Raw genomic sequence first — 8,353 nt, 5'->3', positions numbered from 1 at the left:
CCGGCATCAACTTTGATGCCGGCAAATTGTCGCCGGCGTCAAAATCTGCGTTTCGCTTTGCCACAAATTTCACAAAACTGGTGAAAAATTTGTGAAATGGTGATTTTGATGCCGGCGAAAATTTGGCGGTGTCGAAATCGACTAGAGGAGACCGGGGGTTATGGCTAGAGTTTCATTCTCCTATAATGTTAGAAGGGAGCTAACGTTTCAGGTTGGAATTTGTCCAACAACTTCTTTTTGGGGATCCCCTAAATCATATCCAAATATCTTTTCTGTCTCTTTATATTAGAGCCTGGGGCCCCACAGAGAATAGGTACAGGGGCGTAACTATAGAGGAAGCAGACCCTGTGGCTGCAGGGGGGCCCCAGGAGGTATAGGGGCCCCATGAGGCCCTAATTCATATACAATTTCAATAAATATTGGAGAAACAAGTCAACCTCTAAAAATTTTGGGGGCCTGAAAAATAATTTGCTGTGGGGCCCAGTAATATCTAGTTACGCCACTGGATAGGTACAAAGAAAAGGGAATAGATACCGGTGCCAGTAGGGCAAGATGGAGAGTACAAGACAACAACCTGCAACCCTTCCATTGCATAAATAGTTGCAATTTAAAGGCCGCCATACCTGGGCAGATAAAAGCTGCCGGCAGACCGAGTTGGCAGATTATTGACCCGTGTGTGGGGCCATCCAATGGGCGTCCTTGATCGATATCTGACCGAAAGTCGGGCAAGGTAAAAAATCCAGTTGGATCGCGCAGTGTCGGACTGGCCCACCGGGATACCAGGAAAACTCCCGGTGGGCCCTTTTGCTTCTAATTATGTGGCCAATTTCATGGTGATTTCTTATTTCTTTATGGTTCCTTATTTTCTTTTATGATTAATAATGAAAGAATAGACTTAGCAAATATAAAAGACTAGGAGAATAAAGAGGTTGAGTGAAAAGAGGAGGAATAATAGTTTGGAAAGTGGGCTAATGTTTTCTAGTGGGCCCAGTCCAACACTGGGATAGTGGCCTCATCTGTTCTTTGATGCGGTGCCGCGATCCGCCCGCCCGTATTGCCTCCATTCTGATCCAATCGCTGGGCCCTAGGGACCACAATTGGATCAGCCCGATGTCGTCTTCCTCAATGTGGGCGTATGAGGGAGAGATGCGCTCGTTTGGCGACATCGTGTATGGCCACTTCATTCGGAGTTTTGTTCTGAGCCTGTGTCAGTAAGTTATCCTCAATGTGTTCAGTTTGGCATCTTCCTTTCTACTTCTCTTTAAATAACATTTTCTATTGTGCTTTGCCGTCTTCTCTTTCCTTCCAGTCGCATTTGCCTGGCTTTTCACTTATCTGATACTTAACATTTTTATTGTGCATATGCCAAACCCAGAATGAACAGGAATATTGACCACAAAAATTGGGGGTCCTCCAGGGCCGGAGCTAATTCTGAACGTCATCAATTATTCATCCGTGCGGCGGGGAGACGAGATATAATGGGCAGGTAGTTGTTTTTGGAGGAACACATTAATTACCATCACGGCGGCAAAGTGTGAGATGAAAGGAGCAAACGTAAAGCACAATCCATTACCTGAATCAACAGCCCCCTTCAGAGAGAATAGATTGATGAAGTATCATAAGTGATTTGGTTACGGGAGAGAGGGGGGGAGGTTGTCATGGAATCTAGGGGGGGAAATAACCCTCAAGATCTTCACATAAATCATGTTTGAAAACAAATAAGCAAAGCACAAATACCAGTCCATGAAAGTGACGACAGACCCACAGGCTTTAGGTTTTTATTTTGCTAATTGTAGTTGTATCAATTATCAGCCATAATATTAATTATCAGAGGGAATTCACATTGGTGGAGCAAAGTAAGACTGGAGCAAGAGATTGATCACCTACAGGGGTGCTTCACCTTCAATTCAACTTATTGGAGCAGATTTATCAAAGGTCAAATTTCGAAGTTATTATTATTTTTTATTATTATTTTTTTTTGCTCTTAATAAATTCAAAGGTACAACTCGAATGGGAGGTAATTTAAGAAAAAAAATTGTCTAACATTCAATTGAATACGAAAGACCCGATAATTCGAATTAAGTTTTCCTCGACTCGAACGTCGGGATTCTCGGCGGACACAGCTCAGAATTCCTGTCCTTCTCCTGAGAATATGATCCGTCTCTGGTCCGAGGTTTCTTCAAGCCATCTAAAAACTGGTTAAAAACAGCAACGTGGTTTAATAAAATCAAAGTAAATGCAGTTTGAGTATTTAAATTAGCATTGTACGTCATTGACTTGCAGCATATACAGGTATGGCATCCGTTATCCGGAAACCCTTTATCCAGAATCATGGAAAGGCCGTCTCTCATACACTCTATTATAATCAAATATTCCAAAATGTTTTTAAATGATTTCCTTTTTCGGTGTAATAATAAAACAGTCGCTTGTACTTGATCCCAACTAAGATATAATTAATCCTTATTGGAAGCAAAACCAGCCTATTGGGTTTATTTTATGTTTATATGATTTTCTAGTAGGCTTAAGGCATGAAGATCCAAATTACAGAAAGATTCATTATCCGAAAAACCCCAGGTCCCAAGCATTCTGGATAACAGGTCCCCATACCTATAGCGCAGACCCCAGTGTATAACCAGCTCATACTGATATTCTAAGGTTCCCAGATAATAAAGGGGTACTTCATTTAAATGGAAAGAGTGCTGCTCAGGAACCTGCATTTATTAGAAGTTTCCCTGATTAGAACCTTATAATATTCTATAAAAGCAAAGTGCAGGGGCAAATCATATTATACAGGGATACAGGTTAATAGGAGTGGTTTATCTGCTGCTCGTGGAAGGTCCTTTCTTGGAAAAATATTGATTTATTCATTTATAAGCAGATTGCGGCCATAGACATCTCCCAAGACGTAAAATGACGCACCCTGGAGGTGATACTGCTCTGTGGCCTAGGGACTTTTAGCTCCGATACAGAATTGTGGTAAAACCAAATAAAGAGCATGTTTTGTATAATGTCATAGTGTAATAAGGGAATCAATATGGCACCTCCTTCCCATATGTATAAATACAAATATACAGAGAAGGAATGTTCTGGGCACATAATAAGCTATACCCTCATACTGTACTGTCTAAGGGAATCAATATGTCACCTCCTTCCCATATGTATAAATACAAATATACAGAGAAGGAATGTTCTGGGCACACAATAAGCTATACCCTCATACTGTACTGTCTAAGGGAAACAATATGGCACCTCCTTCCCATATGTATAAATACAAATATACAGAGAAGGAATGTTCTGGGCACACAATAAGCTATACCCTCATATTGAGAGATTGTGGGGAGAGTGCTGCTGCAGTGTGAGGTTTCCCCAAGAGGGGGTCTGGGCATTTGGGTTCAGTGCATCAAGGTAAAACCTGGTGTTTAGGACTCTGAGGAAGCTAAAGCAAGTGGGCCCAGAACTTGCCTGGGTTCAAGGAAGGGTGCAGTGCAGACTGGAGAAGCTTAGAATTGCCACCTCACCCCTTTAAAACTGAACACATATGGAATCCACAGCCTGCATGGCTAATTAAGAATTTATATAGTGCTCTTACACACGGGCGGTTTTTCCTGCACTCCCCTGCGTTGCACTTTCTTCCGTTCAGCCGCAGGGCAGCGCAGGAGTAGAAGCAGTCAATTATTGTGAAAGGGGCTGTACTCACACAGACACATGTAAGCGCCAAACGCAGGTGGGACGCAGTATGTTGCATTTCACCTGCGTTTGGTGCAGGCAGGCGTCTGTGTGAGTACAGCCCCCTTCACAATAATTCAGTGCGTCTACTCCTGTGCTCCCCTGTGGTTGAATGGAAGAAAGCGCAACGCAGGGGAGCGCAGGAAAAACTGCCCATGTGTAAGAGCCCTTAAAAGCATGATGCATGGCTGCACATGAGGGTTGGACTACATGGACGTTTTCGGCGCGATTCGACGCTCTGCGACAAAACGCCGGCAACAAATTGCATGCGACGGAAATAAGGTAAGAGATAGAACTGTCGGATGCAGACGCAGCATGCGATTTGTCGCAGCGTGTCAGATTGCGCCGTAAACATCCCTACGCTTAATCAGTTCAGTCTGCAGCATGCATCTAAATGAACAGCTAATTAGCCATGCAGACTGTGGATTCCGTATATGTTGGATTTTAAAGGGGTGAGGTGGGAAGCCGTGTGCAGCCCCAAGTGCAAAGGTGCCAGACAATTACCTGTTAGCAACAACCTGCTATGGAATCCCCAGGCCCGACTGGAAGTCTCTGCATTTCCCCATTGATGTTCCCCTGCAGCACTGAAGAGGTTAATGTAGGCGCAACAAAAAGAGAGAGAGAAGCGATTGCTGCACCTGAGAGAAGCAGACAGGTATGCTGGGGGGAAGGAGGCAGCAGAGAATGGACTCTCCCTGGGACTTACTGACAGCTCATGTGGGAGAGGAGCAGCAGGAGGAGCGCAGGAGAGCGGCAGGAGGACAGCAAGAGCAGGTATGTCTGTGCAACGGAATTATAAATATATACACATTGTGTTTTACTGACCATCTCTCAGGAGAGGCAAAGATGTCCCCACTATGACTGACACAGTAACTGCTGAAGTGCCGCTGTCCAAGGGCAGAGACTTACCCTGTGTATTGACTGAGGGGCAAAGTAATGTCTCGCTTTCTGGCTCTGCTGCACACGGTGTGATGTTGCTTTATGGCAATGTGTTTCCTTGTACCGCTGATGTTCTGGGTCTTAAAGGCTCTGATTTACTTTCCCATCTGCTGCTGATCATGTCCTGCTAAAGGGGAATGTTTTGCCTTCTGTGACCCACATGGGACAGAGTGAAAGTGGGGGGCTGGGTGAATATGAGGTGTCGGGGGAGATTGAAGGTTCTGTGAGAGGCAGGACAGTGGGGGGCCCAGTATTGAAATTAAGGAATGGGATCAGGTGAGACGGTGGGGGAGGATTTAACCCATTAATGCTCAGGTTCTGTAACTGCCACGTGGAAAGATAATAATCCTGATTTATTTCTCTCTCCTGAAATAGGAATAGAACTGATCTGTTGTGTTACTATAATTCGGGGATATTGGTCGTTTGTGGTGATTGGGATTTATTCAAGGCCCTTGGCTTCAGGCAAAGTTGAGTTTTTTTTGTGATTTTTATTTTTTTACCGATTATCTTACACAAGCAGCAGAGAAATGTCTTGTTTATGGTCATGTTCGTTTTTAAATGGTTGGTTCATCTTTAAGTTAACTTTGGCAAACTCTAAGCAACTTTTCAATTATCTATTTGAATAATTTCACGACCCTTGTCTAAGAAACAAATGCTCTTTGAGGCTACACATTTATAGTTATTGCTACTTTGTATTATTCTTCTTTTCTCCTATTCATATTCCAGTCTCTTCTTTAAATCGGCGCTAGGTTGCTAGGGTTATTTGGACCCTAGTAACCAGATGGCTGAAATTGCAACCTGGAGAGCTGCTGAATAAAAAGCTAAATAACTAATTCCAGTCTCTCATTCAAACTACTGCCTGGTTGCTAGGGTAATTTAGACTCTAGCAACCAGACAGGTGCTGAAATTCGAAACGAAAGAGTTGAACAAGACGCTAAATAACTCAAAACCCCCCAAATAATAAAAAAAAAATGAAAACCAATTGCAAATTATCTCAGAATATGCCTCTCTACATTATACTAACAGTTAATTTAAAGGTGAACAACCATAAGTCATATACGAAGCTCTACAGGCTCCCTTTCTGTTAAGGGTGGGCCACTAAGGCCAGTGCCCTCAAAGTATAATTGTTGCCGAGCTACTTCTCCCAAATACCCAACTCTGAAACTCCAGCAATGAATTTTCTAAAGGAATATAGTGGGAAACAATGATGCAGTTAAGGACTTGGCTGCTGGGAGTTGAGGTTATACATCCATTGCTCTTTTGGCTTTTATTTTTATTAGAGAATAAGAGGGGCAGGAATAAAGTCCACTGTCTCTCACCCTGGCATCTGCCTTGTGAATGGAAATACAAGTACAGGTATGGGATCCGTTATCTGGAAACCCATTATCCAGAAAGCTCTGTATTACAGAATAGCTGTTCATTTTATCCAAATTTTGAAAAACGATTTCCTTTTTGCTCTATATTAATTAAACAGTACATTGTTCTTGATCACAATTAAGCTATAATTAATCCTTATTGGAAGCAAAACCAGCCTATTTGCTTTATTTAATGTTTATATGATTTTCTAGTAGACTTAATTTATGAAGATCCAAATTACAGAAAGATCCCTTATCCGGAAAACCCCAGGTCTTGAGCATTCTGGATAACAGGTCCCATGCCTGTAGCATGATTCTTTATAGAATGGACTGATACCATTACCCTATTCTAATCGTCACACAGGTGATCTCTCCATGGCAAAGACATGGATTTTATACCTAGAAATTAATTCACGCTCAAGGCTGCTAGACATGTAATATATGATTAGTGATGGGCGAATTTATTCGACAAGTGAAAATTTGCGCGACTCACGGCCGTCAAAATTCGCTGGTGAAAATTTGCCGGCGTCAAAAAAAAAAATACAAAAAAAAAAGTCCTGGCATCGGCGTAAAAAAAAAAAGGACTCCGGCGTCAAAAACGAGACGCAAATTCATATATATATATATATATATATATATATATATATATATATATATATATATATATATATATATATATATATATATATATATATATATATATATATATATATATATATATATATATATATATATATATATATATAATCTCTCAGCAAGCGCTCACTGATATTGGCATAGGAATCTCGGCTGTCCATAAATAATGTATCAATAACTCGGTTAGAAAAAGGATTCCCGGTTTTCTATTTAAAGGGGTTGTTCACCTTTGAGATACCTTTTAGTATGATGCAGAGAGGGATATTCTGAGACAATTTGCAACTGGTTTTCATTTTTTTATTATTTGTGGTTTTTGTAGCTTTTTATTCAGCAGCTCATCAATTTGGATCTTAAGCAATCTGGTAACTATTAATACATAAATTCTAAGGGGTCAACATAATACAGGTATAGGATCTGTTATCCAGAAAGCTCTGAATTACGGGAAGCCTCTTGCATAGATTCCATTAAAACCAAATAATTGTAATTTTTTAATTCTCTGTAATAATAATAAAACAGTCGCTTGTACTTGATCCAGCTAAGATGTAATTAATCCTTATTGGAAGCAAAACCAGCCTATTGGGTTTATTTAATGTTTACAGGATTTTCTAGTAGACTTAGGGCAGAGACAGATGCGAAGATTCGGGGAGATTTAGTTGCCTGGCGACTAATCGACTCTTCTTCGGCCAACTAATCTCCCGAAAAGCCTTTCCGATGGCTAGAAAGTACATCGCCGGTGGAATTGCTTCGTTTTCCGTAGTTGCCCGAAGTTTCCTTGTGAGACTTCGGAAAACGAAGCTCTCAGAGTGCCATCCCGCTGGCAATTTAGATTCTAGCCAGCTGGAAGGCTTTTCGGGGAAATTAGTAGCCCGAAGAAGAGGCGATTAGTCGCCAGGCGACTAAATCTCCCCGAATCTTCGCATCTGTCTCTGCCCTTAAGGTTGGAAAATCCAGAAAACGCCAGGTCCCGAGCATTCTTTATAACAAGTCCCATGCCTGTACTTCATAACTCCGGGAGTTGCTGAACCATAACTTTCAACAGCCACATGGCACATCTATTGAACACCCCTGATATAAAGGGCTTATGTATAGAAGGGATATTTTGATTTTGTTGAATTATTAAATGTTTTCATAAGCTTTCTCGTCCTATTGCAGTCTACAGACATATTAAAAGCTCGTTTTAAAGGGGAACTTGTACCTAATGAGAGAAAATGTCATTCTCAGCCACTCTTAAATACACATTTATGACATATTTATACCGTTTTTAATTTACAAGTAGAAGGGGAAAGTGCCCCTTTAATATGGAGAAGTGTGTGTGAGTCAACTAAACCCATTTTTTTTCTCTGAACAAGCCAAGAGCTATTGATTATTCTAATACTGAGCTGTAATGATCAGTCCCAGGAGAGAATCCCAGGAATCTGCCAAACTGCCGCCCACAATGATAATGGCGACTATAAAAAGAAGTCATTGCAGAAATGTTATTATTATGCGGGAATGACCTCATGATCATTTCTTGTATGCGCAGAAATAAAGGATTTCAACATAAAAATACGAGACTTTGTTCACTGAATGTGCAGAATGTTTATTAAAGCTAAGATATAAGGTCTGTATAAATGAAATATTATTCCGGTGAGGAATCCGTGGCCTCAATCGCACGTAATGAGCACCGACCTCAGTGAGTATTAAAGCAAATAAGAAAT

The 8,353-nt window shown here is 41.2% G+C and overlaps 2 long non-coding RNA genes across 2 annotated transcripts in view; one reads left to right on the top strand and one right to left on the bottom strand.

Annotated features, from left to right (window-relative positions):
- Nucleotides 1-1,764: 1,764 nt before the first annotated feature.
- Nucleotides 1,765-5,031, bottom strand: LOC121397867. The gene is made up of 2 exons (XR_005963993.1): nucleotides 4,636-5,031; nucleotides 1,765-2,195 (listed from the first exon to the last, which is right to left on the bottom strand). It is a non-coding gene; the product is annotated as an uncharacterized LOC121397867 (long non-coding RNA).
- LOC108700870 overlaps nucleotides 4,235-8,353 on the top strand; it is an 84,502-nt gene continuing 80,383 nt past the window's right edge. The window contains exon 1 of the long non-coding RNA XR_001933055.2: nucleotides 4,235-4,500. This is a non-coding gene — a long non-coding RNA (uncharacterized LOC108700870). The remainder of the gene's footprint in view (nucleotides 4,501-8,353) is intronic.

This window comes from Xenopus laevis, chromosome 9_10L, assembly GCF_017654675.1.
Source record: "Xenopus laevis strain J_2021 chromosome 9_10L, Xenopus_laevis_v10.1, whole genome shotgun sequence".
Taxonomy (NCBI): domain Eukaryota; kingdom Metazoa; phylum Chordata; class Amphibia; order Anura; family Pipidae; genus Xenopus; species Xenopus laevis.
Note: the sequence above shows the minus strand (reverse complement) of the source record. Positions and strands in the feature narration are given on the sequence as shown.